The sequence below is a fragment of the Bufo gargarizans genome, chromosome 5 (genome assembly GCF_014858855.1).
Source record: "Bufo gargarizans isolate SCDJY-AF-19 chromosome 5, ASM1485885v1, whole genome shotgun sequence".
In the NCBI taxonomy this organism is placed as follows: domain Eukaryota; kingdom Metazoa; phylum Chordata; class Amphibia; order Anura; family Bufonidae; genus Bufo; species Bufo gargarizans.
Window position 1 is genome coordinate 270,870,768 of NC_058084.1, and position 23,332 is coordinate 270,894,099.

Consider the following 23,332-nt stretch of genomic DNA (forward strand, 5'->3'; position numbering starts at 1 on the left):
AAATATATGCCAATGGACTGTTGCAGTGGTGGGTGACGTGAAGCCTCATTCTCTGCTATGACATGCAGACTGATTCTCTGCTGACATGAAGCCAGATTGTCTGTTACGGGACCTCTCTGCTCTGCCTGTGTGCTAGGCCTAAATATATGCCAATGGACTGTTGCAGTGGTGGGTGACGTGAAGCCTCATTCTCTGCTATGACATGCAGACTGATTCTCTGCTGACATGAAGCCAGATCGTCTGTTACGGGACCTCTCTGCTCTGCCTGTGTGCTAGGCCTAAATATATGCCAATGGACTGTTGCAGTGGTGGGTGACGTGAAGCCTCATTCTCTGCTATGACATGCAGACTGATTCTCTGCTGACATGAAGCCAGATTGTCTGTTACTACAGAACAGCACCACTTCACCACCAATGACTGGGCCTCCATGCGAGACCTGTGTGCCCTGTTGCGCTGTTTCGAGTACTCCACCAACATGGCCAGTGGCGATGACACCGTTATCAGCGTTACAATACCACTTCTATGTCTCCTTGAGAAAACACTTAGGGCGATGATGGAAGAGGAGGTGGCCCAGGAGGAGGAGGAGGAGGAGGAGGAAGAAGGGTCATTTTTAGCACTTTCAGGCCAGTCTCTTCGAAGTGACTCAGAGGGAGGTTTTTGGCAACAGCAGAGGCCAGGTACAAATGTGGCCAGCCAGGGCCCACTACTGGAGGACGAGGAGGACGAGGATGAGGAGGAGGTGGAGGAGGATGAGGATGAAGCATGGTCACAGCGGGGTGGCACCCAACGCAGCTCGGGTCCATCACTGGTGCGTGGCTGGGGGGAAAGGCAGGACGATGACGATACGCCTCCCACAGAGGACAGCTTGTCCTTACCCCTGGGCAGCCTGGCACACATGAGCGACTACATGCTGCAGTGCCTGCGCAACGACAGCAGAGTTGCCCACATTTTAACCTGTGCGGACTACTGGGTTGCCACCCTGCTGGATCCACGCTACAAAGACAATGTGCCCACCTTACTTCCTGCACTGGAGCGTGATAGGAAGATGCGCGAGTACAAGCGCACGTTGGTAGACGCGCTACTGAGAGCATTCCCAAATGTCACAGGGGAACAAGTGGAAGCCCAAGGCCAAGGCAGAGGAGGAGCAAGAGGTCGCCAAGGCAGCTGTGTCACGGCCAGCTCCTCTGAGGGCAGGGTTAGCATGGCAGAGATGTGGAAAACTTTTGTCAACACGCCACAGCTAACTGCACCACCACCTGATACGCAACGTGTTAGCAGGAGGCAACATTTCACTAACATGGTGGAACAGTACGTGTGCACACCCCTCCACGTACTGACTGATGGTTCGGCCCCATTCAACTTCTGGGTCTCTAAATTGTCCACGTGGCCAGAGCTAGCCTTTTATGCCTTGGAGGTGCTGGCCTGCCCGGCAGCCAGCGTTTTGTCTGAACGTGTATTCAGCACGGCAGGGGGCGTCATTACAGACAAACGCAGCCGCCTGTCTACAGCCAATGTGGACAAGCTGACGTTCATAAAAATGAACCAGGCATGGATCCCACAGGACCTGTCCGTCCCTTGTCCAGATTAGACATTAACTACCTCCCCATAACCATATATTATTGGACTCCAGGGCACTTCCTCATTCAATCCTATTTTTATTTTCATTTTACCATTATATTGCGAGGCTACCCAAAGTTGAATGAACCTCTCCTCTGCCTGTGTGCTAGGCCTAAATATATGCCAATGGACTGTTGCAGTGGTGGCTGACATGAAGCCTGATTCTCTGCTATGACATGCAGACTAATTCTCTGCTGACATGAAGCCAGATTGTCTGTTACGGGACCTCTCTCCTCTGCCTGGGTGCTGGGCCTAAATTTATGACAATGGACTGTTGCAGTGGTGGCTGACGTGAAGCCTGATTCTCTGCTATGACATGCAGACTGATTCTCTGCTGACATGAAGCCAGATCCTCTGTTACGGGACCTCTCTCCTCTGCCTGGGTGCTGGGCCTAAATTTATGAAAATGGACTGTTGCAGTGGTGGGTGACGTGAAGCCTCATTCTCTGCTATGACATGCAGACTGATTCTCTGCTGACATGAAGCCAGATCGTCTGTTACGGGACCTCTCTGCTCTGCCTGTGTGCTAGGCCTAAATATATGCCAATGGACTGTTGCAGTGGTGGGTGACGTGAAGCCTCATTCTCTGCTATGACATGCAGACTGATTCTCTGCTGACATGAAGCCAGATCGTCTGTTACGGGACCTCTCTGCTCTGCCTGTGTGCTAGGCCTAAATATATGCCAATGGACTGTTGCAGTGGTGGGTGACGTGAAGCCTCATTCTCTGCTATGACATGCAGACTGATTCTCTGCTGACATGAAGCCAGATTGTCTGTTACGGGACCTCTCTGCTCTGCCTGTGTGCTAGGCCTAAATATATGCCAATGGACTGTTGCAGTGGTGGGTGACGTGAAGCCTCATTCTCTGCTATGACATGCAGACTGATTCTCTGCTGACATGAAGCCAGATCGTCTGTTACGGGACCTCTCTGCTCTGCCTGTGTGCTAGGCCTAAATATATGCCAATGGACTGTTGCAGTGGTGGGTGACGTGAAGCCTCATTCTCTGCTATGACATGCAGACTGATTCTCTGCTGACATGAAGCCAGATTGTCTGTTACGGGACCTCTCTGCTCTGCCTGTGTGCTAGGCCTAAATATATGCCAATGGACTGTTGCAGTGGTGGGTGACGTGAAGCCTCATTCTCTGCTATGACATGCAGACTGATTCTCTGCTGTCATGAAGCCAGATTGTCTGTTACGGGACCTCTCTGCTCTGCCTGTGTGCTAGGCCTAAATATATGCCAATGGACTGTTGCAGTGGTGGGTGACGTGAAGCCTCATTCTCTGCTATGACATGCAGACTGATTCTCTGCTGACATGAAGCCAGATTGTCTGTTACGGGACCTCTCTCCTCTGCCTGTGTGCTAGGCCTAAATATATGCCAATGGACTGTTGCAGTGGTGGCTGACGTGAAGCCTCATTCTCTGCTATGACATGCAGACTAATTCTCTGCTGACATGAAGCCAGATTGTCTGTTACGGGACCTCTCTCCTCTGCCTGGGTGCTGGGCCTAAATTTATGACAATGGACTGTTGCAGTGGTGGCTGACGTGAAGCCTGATTCTCTGCTATGACATGCAGACTGATTCTCTGCTGACATGAAGCCAGATCCTCTGTTACGGGACCTCTCTCCTCTGCCTGGGTGCTGGGCCTAAATTTATGACAATGGACTGTTGCAGTGGTGGCTGACGTGAAGCCTGATTCTCTGCTATGACATGCAGACTGATTCTCTGCTGACATGAAGCCAGATCCTCTGTTACGGGACCTCTCTCCTCTGCCTGGGTGCTGGGCCTAAATTTATGAAAATGGACTCTTACAGTGGTGGGTGACGTGAAGCCTGATTCTCTGCTATGACATGAAGACTGATTCTCTGCTGACATGAAGCCAGATTGTCTGTTACGGGACCTCTCTCCTCTGCCTGGGTGCCGGGGCCTAAATATCTGAGAATGGACTGTTCCAGTGGTGGGTGACGGGAAGCCAGATTCTCTGCTATGGAACCTCTCTCCAATTGATTTTGGTTAATTTTTATTTATTTAATTTTTATTTTAATTAATTTCCCTATCCACATTTGTTTGCAGGGGATTTACCTACATGTTGCTGCCTTTTGCAGCCCTCTAGCCCTTTCCTGGGCTGTTTTACAGCCGTTTTAGTGCCGAAAAGTTCGGGTCCCCATTGACTTCAAGTTCGGATCGGGTTCGGATCCCGAACCCGAACATTTCCGGGATGTTCGGCCGAACTTCTCGAACCCGAACATCCAGGTGTTCGCTCAACTCTAATTATAGGTTATAGTTACAAAATTTCTGAAGAAGGGTTGTTGATCCAAGCAGTATTCTGGCTGCCTGATTGGAGTCAGGAAGGATTTTTTTCCCCCTGAAATGAAGAAAATTTGCTTCCAGTTCATGGGGTGTTTTTGCCTTCCTCTGGATCAACATCCAGGATAACATGCTGAACTGAATGGACAGATGTCTTTTTTTCAGCTTTACAAACTAAGTTACTATGTCATGTTTAGTGATGAGCAGCAGGGGCTATATTTGAATTAGCAATATTTCACAAATATTTTGTAGAATATTCGTCATATATTCACAAATTTTGATAATTCGAGATTATTTTATTGAATGGGAAAAATCATCAATGTAAAAATCGCATAATGCGAAATTGTAATGCAAAATGAAGGCGTGGGTCACTTTGGCTACATTTTTCAAGCTGGTATAAAAGTTTCCTGAAACTGGAGAAAATAGTTGGCATGGCAGAATATTAGAATAGCTTTATATGCAGATAGAGTCAAGTGCTCCAATATATTTGCGATTGCGCTAATCGACTGTCACGAGGGTGTCAAGAGCCACGCCTGACTCCGTTGTACCCGGGGTCAGGAGGTCGCAGCGGTTGGCTGCACGCTCTATGTAAGATAGGGATGTTTCCTTATTGTAGCTTTCTGGGTTTGCTTTGCAAACCCTTTTGGCTCACTCAGGGATCCATAGCTCCTTCTCTCAGCTGTTCCTTGTCCAGCACTCCCAATCCTCCTTATATTCCCCTCTCACACTTCTCTGGTTGCCAGATATAGAGCTTCCTGCCTGGACATCTATTCTGACCCACTGGAGCTGTGTTGCTGCGTTCTCTGGTAGTTGATCCAGAACGCTACCCTCCGGATCCCTGTTGGACCTTTGTGGACAGTTGTTGTCGTCCACCTGGGTGTTTGTGTTTGTCTGTGTTTGTCTGTCCTCTCCCTGGTGTTTCCCTCTTAGTGTCAGTGGTGAGGACTAGCGATCCCAACGGCCCGTTCATTATCTAGGGTTCATTTCAGGGAAAGCCAGGGTTTAGGCACGTGATCGCCGCACGGGTGAGGAACCCGTCTAGGGACGTCAGGGCAGTCAGGTGCCAGCCGCAAGGAGAGTTAGGGGTCACCACCTTTCCCTCTCCCTTGGGCAGGACTTTCCCTTTTTCCTCCCTGTGCGTGTTGCCGGTCATTACATTATATCTGGCCCTTATTTTTGTGTAGGGAAAAAAATAAAATAATTTTTTATTTTTTTTTACCTACTTAGAATCCAGTATGGATCAAATTGCTGCTCTGTCTGAACAATCTCATGGCCTGTCTTTGGAGGTGGCAGGATTGAAGGCGTCGGTCCTCCAGCAACAGCAGCAATTACAACAGACCACAAGTCCAGCGGTTGCTACTGGTAACCAGGTTGTTGCGGAACCCAAGGTCCCTCTCCCTGACAGATTTTCTGGGGGAAGGGACAAGTTTTTGATTTTCCGTGAGGCCTGTAAATTATACTTTAAGCTGCGCCCTTACTCCTCCGGTAATGAAGAACAGCGGGTGGGGGTTGTTATTTCCCTGCTGCAGGGGGACCCGCAGTCCTGGGCGTTCTCTTTACCTACTGATTCTCAGGCGTTTCGGTCAGTGGATGAGTTTTTCGGGGCCTTGGGTCTCATACAGTGGCGGAAATAATTATTTGACCCCTCACTGATTTTGTAAGTTTGTCCAATGACAAAGAAATGAAAAGTCTCAGAACAGTATCATTTCAATGGTAGGTTTATTGTAACAGTGGCAGATAGCACATCAAAAGGAAAATCGAATAAATAACTTTAAATAAAAGATAGCAACTGATTTGCATTTCATTGAGTGAAATAAGTATTTGAACCCCTACCAACCATTAAGAGTTCTGGCTCCCACAGAGTGGTTAGACACTTCTACTCAATTAGTCACCCTCATTAAGGACACCTGTCTTAACTAGTCACCTGTATAAAAGACACCTGTCCACAGAATCAATCAATCAACCAGACTCCAAACTCTCCAACATGGGAAAGACCAAAGAGCTGTCCAAGGATGTCAGAGACAAAATTGTAGACCTGCACAAGGCTGGAATGGGCTACAAAACCATTAGCAAGAAGCTGGGAGAGAAGGTGACAACTGTTGGTGCGATTGTTCGAAAATGGAAGGAGCACAAAATGACCATCAATCGACCTCGCTCTGGGGCTCCACGCAAGATCTCACCTCGTGGGGTGTCAATGGTTCTGAGAAAGGTGAAAAAGCATCCTAGAACTACACGGGAGGAGTTAGTTAATGACCTCAAATTAGCAGGGACCACAGTCACCAAGAAAACCATTGGAAACACATTACACCGCAATGGATTAAAATCCTGCAGGGCTCGCAAGGTCCCCCTGCTCAGGAAGGCACATGTGCAGGCCCGTCTGAAGTTTGCCAATGAACACCTGAATGATTCAGAGAGTGACTGGGAGAAGGTGCTGTGGTCTGATGAGACCAAAATAGAGCTCTTTGGCATTAACTCAACTCGCTGTGTTTGGAGGAAGAAAAATGCTGCCTATGACCCCCAAAACACCGTCCCCACCGTCAAGCATGGGGGTGGAAACATTTTGCTTTGGGGGTGGAAACATTTTGCTTTGGGGGTGTTTTTCTGCTAAGGGCACAGGACAACTTATTCGCATAAACGGGAAAATGGACGGAGCCATGTATCGTGAAATCCTGAGCGACAACCTCCTTCCCTCTGCCAGGAAACTGAAAATGGGTCGTGGATGGGTGTTCCAGCACGACAATGACCCAAAACATACAGCAAAGGCAACAAAGGAGTGGCTCAAGAAGAAGCACATTAAGGTCATGGAGTGGCCTAGTCAGTCTCCGGACCTTAATCCAATCGAAAACCTATGGAGGGAGCTCAAGCTCAGAGTTGCACAGAGACAGCCTCGAAACCTTAGGGATTTAGAGATGATCTGCAAAGAGGAGTGGACCAACATTCCTCCTAAAATGTGCGCAAACTTGGTCATCAATTACAAGAAACGTTTGACCTCTGTGCTTGCAAACAAGGGTTTTTCCACCAAGTATTAAGTCTTTTTTTGTTAGAGGGTTCAAATACTTATTTCACTCAATGAAATGCAAATCAGTTGCTATCTTTTATTTAAAGTTATTTATTCGATTTTCCTTTTGATGTGCTATCTGCCACTGTTACAATAAACCTACCATTGAAATGATACTGTTCTGAGACTTTTCATTTCTTTGTCATTGGACAAACTTACAAAATCAGTGAGGGGTCAAATAATTATTTCCTCCACTGTATATGACGACCCTGACCGAGTCGCACTGGCTGAATCAAAATTACGGAGACTCCTACAAGGAGAGCGGCCGGTAGAGGAGTATTGCTCTGACTTCCGTAGATGGGCTACGGATACCCAATGGAACGACCCGGCTCTCAGGAGTCAGTTCTGCTCTGGGTTATCCGAAAGGGTTAAGGATGCGCTTGCATTGTATGAGACCCCCTTTTCCCTTGATGCAGTTATGTCCCTTTCTATCCGTATAGATAGACGTCTTAGGGAAAGGTTGAAAAAACCGGAGCCATTAGTAACCCCTCCCAAGCAGCAGTTAGTCTGTACAGACTTAGACGAGCCAATGCAGCTAGGAGGAACTACTCGTCAGGTCCGTCCTCCTGAGGTTCGCCGTAGGTGTGGGGTTTGTTTTTTTTGTGGGGAGAGGGGTCATTTTATTAATGTCTGTCCTTCTTTCCTCAGAAACAATAAAAACGTCGGAAAACTACTAACCCCAGGCTGTGTGGAGGATGTCAGCCGGGGGGTATACGTTTCCTCCATACGTACATCACAATTTGTGTTGCCAGCGGTTATTGTTTTTGGTGATAAGACAGAGACTATTTCTTTCTTTCTAGACAGTGGAGCAGGGGTAAATTTGATAGATGCCATTTTGCCTGCACTATGGGTTTGTCTCTCTGTACACTACAGAGACCTATTCCCATATTTGCTATAGATTCTGCTCCTCTGTCTCAGAGAAATCTCACCCACATTGTTCATAACTTACACCTTCGGGTAGGGGACCACCATAACGAGATGCTCTCATGTTATGTTCTGGAGGGGCTTCCCACTCCGGTAGTGCTGGGCCTTCCCTGGTTGTTAGCGCACAATCCAGTGGTGGATTGGCAGGCCAGGGAGATATCGGAGTGGAGTGAGCCGTGCAGAGAAAATTGCTTAAATAGCAATTGCTTAGTCGCCTCCATAGCTACCCTACCTACTTTTGTTTCGGACTTTGAGGACGTTTTTTCTGAAAAGGGTTGTCAGAAGTTACCACCTCATCGTCCTTATGATTGCCCGGTTAACCTTATTCCTGGCGCAAAATTACCCAAGACCAGGTTATATAATCTTTCAGGTCCAGAGAGACAAGCCATGAAGGATTATATCTCCGAGAGTTTGGCTAAGGGACACATCAGACCCTCTTCTTCACCCGTGGCTGCAGGGTTTTTCTTCGTTAAAAAGAAAGATGGGGGCCTGCGTCCTTGCCTAGATTTTCGTGAATTAAATCGGATAACCATCCGAGACCCATACCCTCTTCCTCTCATTCCTGACCTGTTTAACCAGATTGCGGGTGCTAGGTGGTTCTCCAAACTCGATCTTAGGGGGGCCTACAATCTGATTCGTATTAAAGAGGGGGATGAGTGGAAAACAGCTTTTAACACCCCTGAGGGGCATTATGAAAATCTAGTTATGCCTTTCGGCCTGACTAATGCTCCTGCCGTCTTCCAACATTTCGTTAATGAAATTTTTAGTCATCTAATCGGCAGGTTTGTGGTAATATACCTAGATGATATCTTAATTTATTCGTCTGATTTGAGAACACATGAGGAGCATGTCAGACAAGTACTACAGGTCCTACGGACGAATGAATTATATGCTAAAATTGAAAAATGTGTTTTTGCCGTTCAGGAGATACAATTCCTAGGTTATTATTTATCTGCGTCAGGTTTCCGTATGGATCCTAGGAAGGTCCAGGCAATTTTAGATTGGGATCTTCCTGAGAACCTCAAAGCATTACAACGGTTCTTGGGCTTCGCGAATTTCTATAGGAAATTCATTAAAAATTATTCGGTGATCGTAAAACCCCTTACTGACATGACTAGGAAGGGGACTGATTTTTCTAAATGGTCTGACGCCGCTAAAGTTGCTTTTTCCTCTCTAAAAGAGAGGTTTACCTCAGCACCTGTACTAGTCCAACCTGATGTCTCTCAGCCTTTTATTGTTGAAGTCGATGCATCAGAGGTGGGAGTGGGGGCTGTACTGTCTCAGGGTCCGTCTCCTGGCAAATGGCGTCCTTGTGCTTTCTTTTCTAAAAAACTATCTGCAGCAGAACAGAACTACGATATTGGCAATAGGGAACTGCTGTACCTCGAATCAGCTAAGCGTCTCACCCCTAAACAGGCTAGGTGGTCGCTATTTTTTACCAGGTTTAACTTTGTGATTACCTATCGTCCTGGGGCAAAGAATACCAAGGCTGATGCACTATCTCGTTGTTTCCCTGGAGGGGGTAATGTGAGTGATCCGGTGCCCATTCTTCAAAGAGGAGTGGTTGTCTCTGCGGTACACTCTGCTTTGGAGGGGAAGGTGTTAGAGGCCCAGGGGGACGCCCCTCAGAGAAATTGTTTGTACCGTTGAACCTACGTCTCGAATTATTAAAGGAACATCATAATTCGACTCTTGCTGGGCACCCGGGTGGTAAAGCAACCTTGGAGCTATTGTCTCGTCGTTTTTGGTGGCCAAGGTTGCGTCAGGATGTATTGGATTTTGTGTCTTCTTGTTCTACCTGTGCGCGCGCAAAAGTTTCACATACACGTCCTGCAGGGTCTCTATTACCACTCGTCATTCCCAATAGACCATGGACACATCTGTCTATGGATTTTATCACTGACTTACCTTTGTCTGCAGGTAAAACAGTTATTTTGGTAGTAGTGGACAGGTTTAGCAAAATGGCACACTTCATTGCGTTACCCGCACTACCTAATGCTAAAACTCTTGCTCAGGTATTCGTCAGTGAGATCGTGAAGCTTCACGGGGTCCCCTCCGATGTTGTTTCGGATCGGGGAACCCAGTTTATTTCTAAATTTTGGAAAGCTTTTTGTTCCCGTTTGGGGGTTCACTTGTCCTTTTCCTCAGCTTTCCATCCTCAGTCGAATGGACAGACTGAGCGTACCAACCAAAACCTGGAGACATATCTAAGATGTTTTGTGTCTGAAAACCAAGAGTTGTGGTCGTCATATTTACCGTTAGCTGAGTTTGCCATAAATAATCGCCGTCAGGAATCCACTGGCAAGTCACCATTTCTTGGTGCATATGGTTTTCATCCCCAATTTTGTACTTTCAAAGAGGGGGGGTCTTCTGGGGTTCCCGAAGAGGAACGGTTTTCGTCATCTCTTTCATCGGTATGGCAGAAGGTGCAAGCTAACTTGAAAAATATGGGAGGTAAATACAAATGCATGGCTGATAAGAGACGGTCGCCAGGTCCGGACCTAGGAGTGAATGACTATGTGTGGTTATCTACTAGGAATATCAAATTGAAGGTTCCCTCTTGGAAACTGGGTCCTAGGTTTATTGGTCCGTACAAGATTGTAGCCATCATCAACCCCGTGGCTTTTCGCCTGGAGTTGCCTCAGACTTTTAAAATCCATAATGTCTTTCATAAGTCGTTACTCAAAAAATATGTTCCACCTCTAGAACCGTCACCGCTGCCACCCCCTCCTGTTGTCGTGGATGGTAATTTAGAATTTCAGATATCCAAAATTATTAATTCTCGTCGGGTCCGCCGCTCTCTCCAATATCTGGTGCACTGGAGAGGTTACGGTCCCGAGGAAAGAATGTGGGTTCCTGCGTCTGAGGTAAACGCCGACAGGCTAGTTAGGATTTTTCATGCCTCTCATCCTGAGAGACCTGGTCCTGAGTGTCTAGAGGCCCCTCGTAGAGAGGGGGGTACTGTCACGAGGGTGTCAAGAGCCACGTCTGACTCCGTTGTACCCGGAGTCAGGAGGTCGCAGCGGTTGGCTTCACGCTCTATGTAAGATAGGGATGTTTCCTTATTGTAGCTTTCTGGGTTTGCTTTGCAAACCCTTTTGGCTCACTCAGGGATCCGTAGCTCCTTCTCTCAGCTGTTCCTTGTCCAGCACTCCCAATCCTCCTTATATTCCCCTCTCACACTTCTCTGGTTGCCAGATATAGAGCTTCCTGCCTGGACATCTATTCTGACCCACTGGAGCTGTGTTGCTGCGTTCTCTGGTAGTTGATCCAGAACGCTACCCTCCGGATCCCTGTTGGACCTTTGTGGACAGTTGTTGTCGTCCACCTGGGTGTTTGTGTTTGTCTGTGTTTGTCTGTCCTCTCCCTGGTGTTTCCCTCTTAGTGTCAGTGGTGAGGACTAGCGATCCCACCGGCCCATTCATTATCTAGGGTTCATTTCAGGGAAAGCCAGGGTTTAGGCACGTGATCGCCGCACGGGTGAGGAACCCGTCTAGGGACGTCAGGGCAGTCAGGTGCCAGCCGCAAGGAGAGTTAGGGGTCACCACCTTTCCCTCTCCCTTGGGCAGGACTTTCCCTTTTTCCTCCCTGTGCGTGTTGCCGGTCATTACATCGACAGTGATTAGAATATTTTTTCGCACTACATGCAACTTCACATTTTAGCAGGTCTGACTACAGATTACTGATTGGTGCACGTATTGTTGTGAACTTGACATTGCTTCCTTCTCATTGGCCCACAAGTAAGAAGCAGAGAGGAATCATGTGTTCAGATGGAAAAAAAATGTTGAATATTCGATATAACGAATATATAGCACTATATTCTAAATATTTGCGAAATCTCGAAGTGGCGATATTCACGATAAAAAGTCGCTATTCAAATATTCGTGTTCAACAATAGTCATGTTACAGATACTTTAAAACATTACTGACTCTATAACAGTGTCCTCTTATGAACCCCCATAAAATACAAGCTACATTTACTCAGTAGTGTCAGAAAGTGTTTACCTCCTAAGAATTCTAGTTAAATGCCTGCAATAAGTGTTATTTTCGAGCATAAAAGTGCAAGCTACAATGGCCAATCAAAGTTGAAAACTACAATTCACAGTGTCACTATAAGGTCTCATGCACAAGGCCGTAAGTGTTTTGCCCTCCACAAATCATGGATCCACAAAAGATGGAACCTGGCCAAGTGCATGCCTGCAAAACAAACAAGAATAGGACAGGGGCCGCCGCAGCATGTGCTGTCCACATCTTTGCAGTCCTATTGAAATGAGTGAGTCTGCATCCGATCCACATCCGGACGTGTGCAAGAGCCATTAGTATAACAGTACCATAGCAAAAGACATCAAAGAAAAAATCCAAAAATTGCTAAGTATTTAATTTAATATTAGTTTGCATTTCAACAAAGTGACTTTAAGAATATAGAAAATTTGTCTTGACCTGTAATTTTACTTTCCTTGAGTCCAAAGGCAGCACAGAGCAGCCCACCTAGAATACTACATTAACAATTAGTATAATTAATTGCTGGTGCTATATGAACCCACATTTACCCAAAAAATAGACGAATAGCTGAAAAATTATGTGTGTATATATGTGCTGCCTTCAGACTCAAGGAAAGTAAAATTAAAGGTAAGACAAATTTTCTATTTCTTCATCATCCTCAGGCAGCACAGAACGGGATTTGAATAGCAAAAAAGAAATGGAAGGTACATTTTAGAGAAACTTGGTCCTCTGGAAGCTGAATGGGGAGATCAGGCCCTACCTGGAAAAGGAGAGTACCCCTTCTACCATATAATAGAATTTGATCAGTTACTTGACCTCCCAAAAATGTAAATTCTATTCACAGAAAATCTGCAAGATAAGGAAAGGCAGCAAGGTAACTGCCATAGTGACACCATTTAGAAAAAAAAAACTTAGGTAATGATTGAAAACTTCTACTCCACTGGCCTAAATGCAGATGTAATGGAAAAAAAGAGAATAAGGAAGGTTAGGTCTCCGGTCTGGACCAATGTGTCTGCCATTTTATTGTAGGCATCATTTTTTTAGGTGATGACTAGGGTTGAGCCAAGCAAAGCATTCAAAATAGGAATTTGTTCCATCCCTTTTTGTCTCACAGCCCTGTAATTGTGGAGAAATTGCGATCTGATACTACTGATTTGGAAGGGGGGGGGGGGTTCACATTTTTTTTATACATAAGTCATTCTGTTAATTATTGATTCTGTAATTGGTGTGAAATTTCAGTCTGATACTATTGATTTTGGGGGTGTTCACATTCTTTTATACATAAGTAATTTTATGACTCTCTGAATCTGGGGTTAAATTGTGGCCTGATACTACAGATTTTGGGGTGTTCACGTTCTTTTATACATGAATAAATCCATTAATCCTTGATTCTGTAATTGGGGTGAAATACTATAGTGGTCTGATACTACTGATTTTGGGATAAACAGGTTCTGTAGCAATGTATGTGGAATATAAAAGGAGAGCGCTCTTTCACAGTAGAATCTTGGGCCACTGCACAGTTAAAGGGGTTATCTAACAAATGCTTCCCAATATGCCGGGCTCCTCACACTGATTCTACTTACCTGGCTCCCAGCTCCCCACGCCGCTCCTGGTCCACACACTGCTTCAGCTGCTTCTTCCCATGCGCGGATGGCATGCAGTGATGCTATGGAGGCTCGTCCCCGTCACCTCCTGACATTGGCTGCTCCTCCCTTCTACCGACACCAGATGTTTTCATCCATGCACCAGGAGAAGCTGCTGCGGCGGTGTGGGGACCTGGAGCAGCGCAGGAAGCGGGGAGCCAGGTAAGTAGAATCAGTGTGAGGGGCCAGGGATATCAGGGACCATTTGTTAGTCTCGGATTACCCCTTTAACTCCTTTATACCTGAGGCTAACATTGACCTGTAAGGCTGAGTTCACACTTCAGTTATTTGGTCAGTGTGAAGTGTGAACTGATTCTAAGACTGACGCCTGTCAAATTAATTTGGATCTAATTTTTTAAAACTTTGTTCATCTGTAATTGTAACAATCTATACTTTCAGTATAATGATACCTGGAACATCCATGGTTTTCAATTCTTCAGATGCTAAGCACAGAATCCAGGGCCAGGATGTACTGCACATCCCAATGGCATACAAGATACCAGACATCAGGGATACTCCCCATAGTCTGCAACTAAATCAAGGTAGGAACAATAATCCTAAAGCCAGCATGGCATTGAACATATGCCCCACATAGTGTGGAATGCACTTGATGCTAGTGTCACCATCCTAGGCCTGAAGGCATACCTGATGCCAGATCAGAAGGCCATGGATCCATGACTATAACACTGGTCTGCAATATAATAAATGCCAGGGACACCCTCGTAGTGTGGATTATATTTAATTCCATGGACACCCCCATGGGTGGAACCAACCCATTACATGGTTGGTATTTGCTACAGGAAACCATACTTACTGAAGAAACAATACACATCATATGGTCTCTAATACTGTAGGAAACAATATAAATAGAAACAATATAAATAGTGTATCCTGAACCAACTGACATGGCTTGCTCTATTTTTACAGTAGACATCACCTACATGCAATAGCATGGCCTGCATGTTCTGCAGACATAAAATTGCATAGCTATAGGACCCACAGTGGGGCTGTATTTTTCCTTTTACAAGATTAAGTGCATCTTATAAAGTGAAAACTAGTGGGCACTTCCATTACAGAAGCGCTCACTAGTCTGCAGGAGGCGGGGGAGCGAAGTGTTGTGAGGACTGTACTCACCTCTCCCTGCTTGCTCTTCTTGGGGCCTACGCTCTTGTGTCCTGGCTGCCTACAGCGTAATGATGTATAAAGAGTCCTATGACCTGACGCTGTAGGCAGTCAGATGACTGTGCAGCACGGGCCCCGATAAGACAAGAGTTTCTGGGAAACCGCCGAACTTGGAGAGTGGTGGCAGAGCAGGAGAGGTAAGCTAATTTAGAAACATAGAAGTGGTATTGTAACGCTGATAACGGCATCATCGCCACTGGCCATGTTGGTGGAGTACTCGAAACAGCGCAACAGGGCACACAGGTCTCGCATGGAGGCCCAGTCATTGGTGGTGAAGTGGTGCTGTTCCGCAGTGCGATTGACCCGTGCGTGCTGCAGCTGTAACTTCACTATGGCCTGCTGCTGCTCGCACAGTCTGTCCAGCATGTGCAAGGTGGAGTTCCACCTGGTGGGCACGTCGCATATGAGGCGGTGAGCAGGAAGGCCAAAGTTATGCTGTATCGCAGACAAGCGAGCAGCGGGAGGATGTGAACGCCGGAAGCACGCACAGACGGCCTGCACTTTATGCAGCAGCTCTGACATGTCGGGGTAGTTGTGAATGAACTTATGCACCACCAAATTCAGCACATGCACCAGGCAAGGGATGTGCGTCAAACCGGCTAGTCCCAGAGCTGCGATGAGATTTCGCCCATTATCGCACACCACCAGGCCGGGCTTGAGGCTCACCGGCAGCAACCACTCGTTGGTCTGTTGTTCAATACCCCATCATAACTCCTGCGCAGTGTGGAGCCTGTCCCCCCAAACATATGAGTTTCAGAATGGCCTGCTGACATTTACCCCGGGCTGTGATGAAGTTGGTGGTGAAGGTGTGTGGCTGACTGGATGAGCAGGTGGAAGAAGAGGAGGAGGAAGCCGAGTAGGAGGAGGAGGCTACAGGAGGCAAAGAATGTTGCCCTGCGATCCTTGGCGGCGGAAGGACGTGCACCAAACAGCTCTCCGCCTGGGGCCCAGCCGCCACTACATTTACCCAGTGTGCAGTTAGGGAGATATAGCGTCCCTGGCTGTGCTTACTGATCCACGTATCTGTGGTTAGGTGGACCTTGCCACAGATGGCGTTGCGCAGTGCACACTTGATTTTATCGGATACTTGGTTGTGCAGGGAAGGCACAACTCTCTTGGAAAAGTAGTGGCGGCTGGGAACAACATACTGTGGGACAGCAAGCGACATGAGCTGTTTGAAGCTGTGTCCACCAGCCTAAATGACAGCATTTCATAGGCCAGTAGTTTAGAAATGCTGGCATTCAGGGCCAGGGATCGAGGGTGGCTAGGTGGGAATTTACTCTTTCTCTCAAATGTTTGTGAGATGGAGAGCTGAACGCTGCCATGTGTCATGGTTGAGATGCTTGGTGACGGAGGTGGTGGTGTTGGTGGTACATCCTCTGTTTGCTGGGTGGCAGGTGCCAACATTCCTCCAGAGGCGGAGGAAGAGGCCGAGGCGGCAGCAGCAGAAGAGGTAGCAGGGGGAGCCTGAGTGAGTTCCTTGTTTTTAAGGTGTTTACTCCACTGCAGTTCATGCTTTGCATGCAGGTGCCTGGTCATGCAGGTTGTGCTAAGGTTCAGAACGTTAATGCCTCGCTTCAGGCTCTGATGGCACAGCGTGCAAACCACTCGGGTCTTGTCGTCAGCACATTGTTTGAAGAACTGCCATGCCAGGGAACTCCTTGAAGCTGCCTTTGGGGTGCTCGGTCTCAGATGGCCAGTAGCAGGCGGACTCTTTTGACGGCGGGTGTTCTGCTTTTGCCCACTGCTCCCTCTTTTGCTATGTTGTTGGCTCAGTCTCACCACTGCCTCTTCCTCCGAACTCTGAAAGTCAGTGGCACGACCTACATTCCATGTGGGGTCTAGGACCTCATCGTCCCCTGCATCGTCTTCCACCCAGTCTTCCTCCCTGACCTCCTGTTCAGTCTGTACACTGCAGAAAGACGCAGCAGTTGGCACCTGTACCTGCTCAGGCCTTACCATCCTTAGAACAGCATTGGGCCCCACCAAATATCGCTGTAAATTCTGGCGTCTACTGGGACCTGAGGTAGTTGGTACACTAGGATGTGTGGCTGTGGCAGAACGGCCACGTCCTCTCCCAGCACCAGAGGGTCCACTAACACCACCACGACCATGTCCGCGTCCCTTACTAGATGTTTTCCTCATTGTTACCGTTCACCACACTAAGAAAAAAATTATTTGGCCCAATGTATTGAATTCAAATTCAGGCCATTTTTTACAGACACCTAACACTATCTGGCTATCTATTTAGGTACCGTATTACACTAATACAGGCACAGCGGTAACCACTGATTTATCTGAATATAAATTGTAGGCCTATTATTTAGGCGCTGGATGACAGGTATACGTTTACGGACAGAATTAGACTTGGAAATGCACGGTAGCGTGTGAAGTTATTGAGGATGACCCTATCCGCACCTTCAATCTAATATACCCTTTTATGGATAGATTTAAACTTGGCCTGATACTGCAGAAACCACTGATTTAGGAAATTGCTAAGTTGGGGATTGTATTTCAACCCAGAACAAAAACTGTGCTTTGGCGGACACTAAATAAATTGACCAGTGTAAGAAGGAACAAGGAGCCGTCTTTGACGGAAGATACGTGTCACCGAAGTTCCTGGCCTCGGTGAGGTAAGAACCGGGTTTTTTCCTGAAGTGTCAGGTCTGTAGTGAAATCTGACACTTCAACTGTTAGAATGGCTGTAAAGCCAATCCGGGCCGGTTCTTATTGGGAGCAGCCAAAGAGCAGGGTGGGTGGCTGTTCCCCACGGTTCCAGGCCGGGTTTTGGCTGGAATATAAAAAACCCAGCCAGCATGCTCAGGTGTGGATTATCCTCCATGACAGAGGAGCTGAGGAGTCTGTGGTTTGAGACACTGAGGCATCTGTTTGTGTGAGCCATAGGCTGGGGAAACAGGCCACTAAAGACTGCTGCGGACTCATCTGAAAATCATCTGCTGACCAGGTGACGTCTTTTTGCACTGTGAACTTTGTGTGGTGTGAACAGGCACCAAAACTGAACACTTTCTTTTGGCTTGTTTTCTTGCTATGTGTGAATAAACACTGAACTTTGATTTAAACCTTGTTTTTTGCCTCTGTACTGCGTCCGCTTACCCCGCCTACCAAAGCGAATCCCCACACCAGCTATAGCAGTAACCACAGATTTAGCTGAATATAAATTGTAGGCCTATTATTTCGGTGCTGGATGACAGGCATATGTTTACGGACAGAATTAGACTTGGAGATGTACTGTAACGTGTGACGTTATTGAGAATGACCCTATCAGCACCTTCAATGTAATATACCATTTTATGGATAGATTTAAACTTGGCCTGCTACAGCAGAAACCACTAATTTAAGGAATTGATAATTTGGGAATTGTATTTCAACCCAGAAAAAAATATATTCTTTGCCAGACAGCAGACAGTATTACAATTGGCTAGCCACAGCTGAAACACCAGATTTAGGGTACGGCTATTTTGGCAATTGTATTTCACCCCTCAATAAAATAGCAAGCACAGCCAAGCCCCTGATGTAGGATATAGCAAAAAAAACAACAACACACTATTGATGGTTAAATGTACTTGGTGGCAGCTTGTGCTGGCGCACCACAAGACACAGAATGGCCGCCGATCACCCCAGAAAAAAGTGACAGAAAAACGCTCTGGGCAGCCTTAAAACAGTGAGCAATTAAATAGCAGAGGTTAAATAATACACAGCTGTACATCGATCACTTCAGTAATTGTTTTTGAATACTAAAGCGCTGCCTAATCTCGCCCTAACAGCAGCAGCTGCATCCTATCCCTACACTGATCAAAGCAGAGTGACGTGCGGCGCTACGTGACTCCAGCTGGGTCACATGCTGCACTGGCCAATCACAGCTATGCCAATAGTAGGCATGGCTGTGATGGCCTCTTGGGGCAAGTAGTATGACGCTTGTTGATTGGCCTTTCAAAAAGCGCCAAGAAAGCACCGAACACCAAACCCGGACTTTTACGAAAATGTTCGGGTCCGTGTCACGAACACCCCAAAATTAGGTATGAACCCGAACTATACAGTTCGGGTTCGCTCATCCTTATTTAGGAACTTTGAAAGAACAAAAAAATTACTCAGACAACCCTTTTAACACTATGCATTCTGGCAGATAATTATTTCTATTGGTGGAACTTTGGAGAGCACTATTACTGTAGGGGGGCACCTGGCGCAGCTTAGCACAATTATTTTTGTAGGACATTATAGTTACACTATTAGCGTTAGACACTGTTTACCAGGTGCAGTTATTTTTTAGGGCACCATGCCCCAATAATTATTGAAGGGGGCACTATTTGTGTGTTACCAGTATTTTCAGGTGGACTGTTTCTACAGTATAGTATTTGGGAGCACAGCAGGCACAGTACTGGGGGTGGCAGATGGAAGGTTCAGAAGGTGGTAGATGATGAAAAAGTAGGAAACAAGGATGTCTGTTTGTTAAACTCTGCAGAGAAAACAGATGGATGAAAGAAATCATCATGGTGGTCTGGTCTGAAAGGAGAAGATGAAGAAAGAACATCTACATCAGCTGAAACATCACTGGATATAAGAGGTACATTATGTGGCACCGTATTACCCTGTATGTTCTGTAGCGCTGTATGTAATGTTTTCCAAGTATGTCTAAAGGGATTGTCCACTTTTTACTATTGATGACCTATACTCAGGATAGCAATCAAAACACGGTCACGGCAACATCTCCGGTTCCATGTTTAATTCATGTATATAAAAAGGAATGTGTACAAAATAGCAGCAATGTTTCGGTTACATAGTAGCTTTTTTCAAGCAAATCACAAGCGACTCTAACAATCTATATATAGTGAACATAGTCCCTCCCAAAATGGTAGGGAACCAATCCAGTGGGTGTCACAACCCCCAATAGTACCTGAACATACTCAGGCGCATTAATCCCTCATATCACCTTCCATAGTAGCAATCAAATACATTAGCAAACACTTGTGTCTACCTTAAAAGAAGGTGATGGCGTATCATGATGTCCACAAGGAGAGAGCCGGGCTTCAGACTGGCGTTCTTCTCTTCCAACTGCGCATGTTTAACAGCTCATCACTGTGCGCGCTGTTCCTCAGCCGCGCAGCGTATACGTCATGTTGCATAATCTCACAGCGATCACGTGAGCATCACATGATCGTGTTCCAACTCCTGCCCATTTCATCCGATGTAGATGACTGTCAAGTGTCCTCATGACCATAGAAATGCACTTCTATGGGCGGAATGGATACAGCGGCGCTTACTTATGTACGGGCACATTCACATAGTTGAACTCAACAATGGGACTGTTATCTGTATATTTAGGCATACATGACGTATCAAAGCTATCATATATGTACATATAATCTTCCTACCGCCTATATACTAGTCAGAATAATCCGGATATCTTCATGGGTAACCAGATGTCAATCACCCGCTTATCCACCATTCTTACGGATTGTGCTCTTATGTTTATTAATCCTCTCCCTAACTTTCATGGTTGTCTCACCAATATAGATCAAGCTACATGGGCACTGTATCATGTATACCACGTCACTGGATCTACATGTGTAGAATTCCTGATGGCAAATTTCTTTCCACTGTATGGATGGACAAACGTGTCTACTTTTAGCATATTAACACAATTTCAACATCCAAGGCAAGGAAAGTTACCCTTTTTCCTCGGTGCTAGATAACTCTGTCTCTCACTCCCTATGCCTCCTGTGTTGGTCTTAACTAACTTGTCCCTCAGATTTGCATTTCTCTTATTGGACATCAGTGGTGGATTACTAAATTACTGTATTGTTGCGAGACCGCTATGTAAAATATGCCATTCCTTCCTCAATATATTAGCTATATCCCCACTATGTTTACCAAAGATTGATACAAAAGGAATCCGATCCATGTTTTTATTGGTCAGTGTACCGTGTAGCGTGGTCTCTCTGTCAGCCAATGAGATCCTATCACTCGCCTTCTGTAGCAATCTCCGTGGCAAATTTGAAACACATCTCATCTACCCTACCCTGAAATCTATCAGTCATCTGAAACCACTCTCCTCACCCATAACAATTGGCTCCAGGGGAGTGAGTTCAGCTTAGCCATGGATGATTGCTGTTATGTCTCAACACATTATTTCTATCAGTGGGCTTTTGATATAGGTCCGTCTTAATCTTGCCTTTTTCTACATATACCCTAACGTCCAGGAACTGCAATTCCTCTTGTGATGCGGATATTGTGAATTGAAGACCCGGCATTCCCCTATTCATTTGCTGATTAAAGTCATCTAGCTTACCTTTAGTGCCTTTCCAAATCATAAAAATGTCATCGATGTAACGCCACCAGCGCAGGACTCCTCCATAAAAGCAGATGCATATACCAGTCTGTCCTCCATGCCCGCCATGAAGATGTTAGCGTAGGTGGGGCCAAGTTCGACCCAATGGCCACACCCCGCTCTTGCTAGTAAAAGGTGTCACCAAAGAGAAAATCATTTCTCCTCAGGACCACTTCTAGTAATTGGAGAACAAACCGGTGCACATCAGGAGAGAGCCCTGTGCTAGTGAGCGCCACATCAACGACATTTAAACCATAACTATGTTCAATAGATGTATATAACGATGTTACATAAAAACTAACCAACCAAAATTGTGCAGGTAAATCAATCCCTCTTAGCTTGGTCAAAAAGTGACTTGTATTCCTAATATAGGAGGGCGCATTGATCGCATGGACCTGGAGCAATCTGTCAGAAAACACAGCTATGTTGTTGAATATCGATCCCCAGCCAGACACAATCCGTCTGCCAGGTGGATCTTCATAACTCTTGTGGATCTTGGGGAGGACATACAGCAATGGGGTAATGGGACACTGCACTCTCAAGTACTCACTCAAGTCCTTGTCGACGTGTCCCTTATTCAAGGCATCCTTGTCAATATTCTCGAGTGTCTTAGTGATATCCCACTTGAGATCACCTCCTAATACACTGTACACCTCCTCATCATCCAGCTGCCTACGTATCTCATCAATGCACTTGTCCGTGTCCATCACGACCACTGCTCCCCCCCCCCCCCTTGTCGGCAGGCTTAATTGTGATCTCCTTATTCTGTTCTAATGACTTCATTGCCTCACTCTCTTGCCTCGTCAGGTTATGTCTAAGTGTCCCCCATCATGCTATCTCAAATGGCCAATCTGTTTGGTCACTATTTCAATGTATGATTCAATTACATGATTGATGAGTGGAGGCAAATGTTATTTTTTTCTCTTTATTTGTACTCTTAGTATCAACCACCATGGAGAAAAAAACTTTCTATCTCAGTCTCCTGAAAAAACATTGCAAATCTAAGTCAACATCAAACCAATTTGTGTCCACTGCAGTGCAAAAGGACAGTCCCAATACCCTAATCTGATCGCTAGTCAATTCCGTAGAGGCGATGTTCACAACCAGTTGTTCTATCTCTTCTGATTGCATCTGGTCGGTCTCCCCTGAGTTTCTTTGTTGTAACCTGGAAACTTAGGTGGAGGCAGATTCCTTCTGGGGCCTGTGGTCCTTTCTTCCACCCCATCGACATTTCCTTCTATTACGTTTCCTGGATGTCCTAAAAAAGCCAATTTGACCAACTCATCAGTGAATTCTGAATCACAGGTGGTGAACCCAAAATGCCCCTGGTCAAACTTTTTCCCTTTATCTTCAATCTTTTTTAATTCTCCTGTTTATGTCAATTATATACACGGACAGATTGGCAATTCTCCAAATCTCTGTGCCACTTATCTCTCTTGGTTTTCTCAACCTCGGCCCTATGTCTTTGTATATGTTGGGCCGTTTTCTCCTTGTAGATCTTGGATCTGGAAATCTAATGCTGTTAGAATTGTTTTAATGGCATCAACCTCTTTATGGAGATATTCAATGTTTAATAACATCAGTTCAAATGAGTATTTGTTGTTCACCAACTCAAATTTCTTTTATTAGGGAACAAGTTTGGGCGTAAATGGGACCTCAGACCCCTAGGAATTCTTTGTGTCTTGTAATAATCCCTCAGGGTATTGAGATGCAATTCAATCATTACAAGCCTCTTAGAGTCTTGATCATATTTCTATCTCAATAAGTTGATGGATGGTACCATGAGGAAAGAGACATCACTCTTGTCATCACCAATCAACCTATGATTGTCCTCTTCAGTATATAGGTTCACATTCAAACTGGTAGTCTCTCTGGACTTACCCGGTCCTGGGGGTACCTCCATCTTGAATTTTGGGGTTTCCCCTGATGCACACTCCCTGGATCCAAATAGTATAGGTAAAAGTTGAAAAGCAGCACCAATGGACCTCAGCGACCACACCAGAATGCACCAGCCCAACCACAACTGCAGATCCTCAGCGGTCCACAGATCAGCAATCAAAACATGGTCACGGCAGCATCTCCGGTTCCATCTTTATTTCATGCAATTAAAAAAGAAATGTGTACAAAATAGCAGCAACTTTTCGGCAAGTGACTCTAACAATCTATATATAGTGAACATAGTCCCTCCCCAAATGGTAGGGAACCAATCCAGTGGGTGTCACAACCCCCAATAGCACCTGCACATAC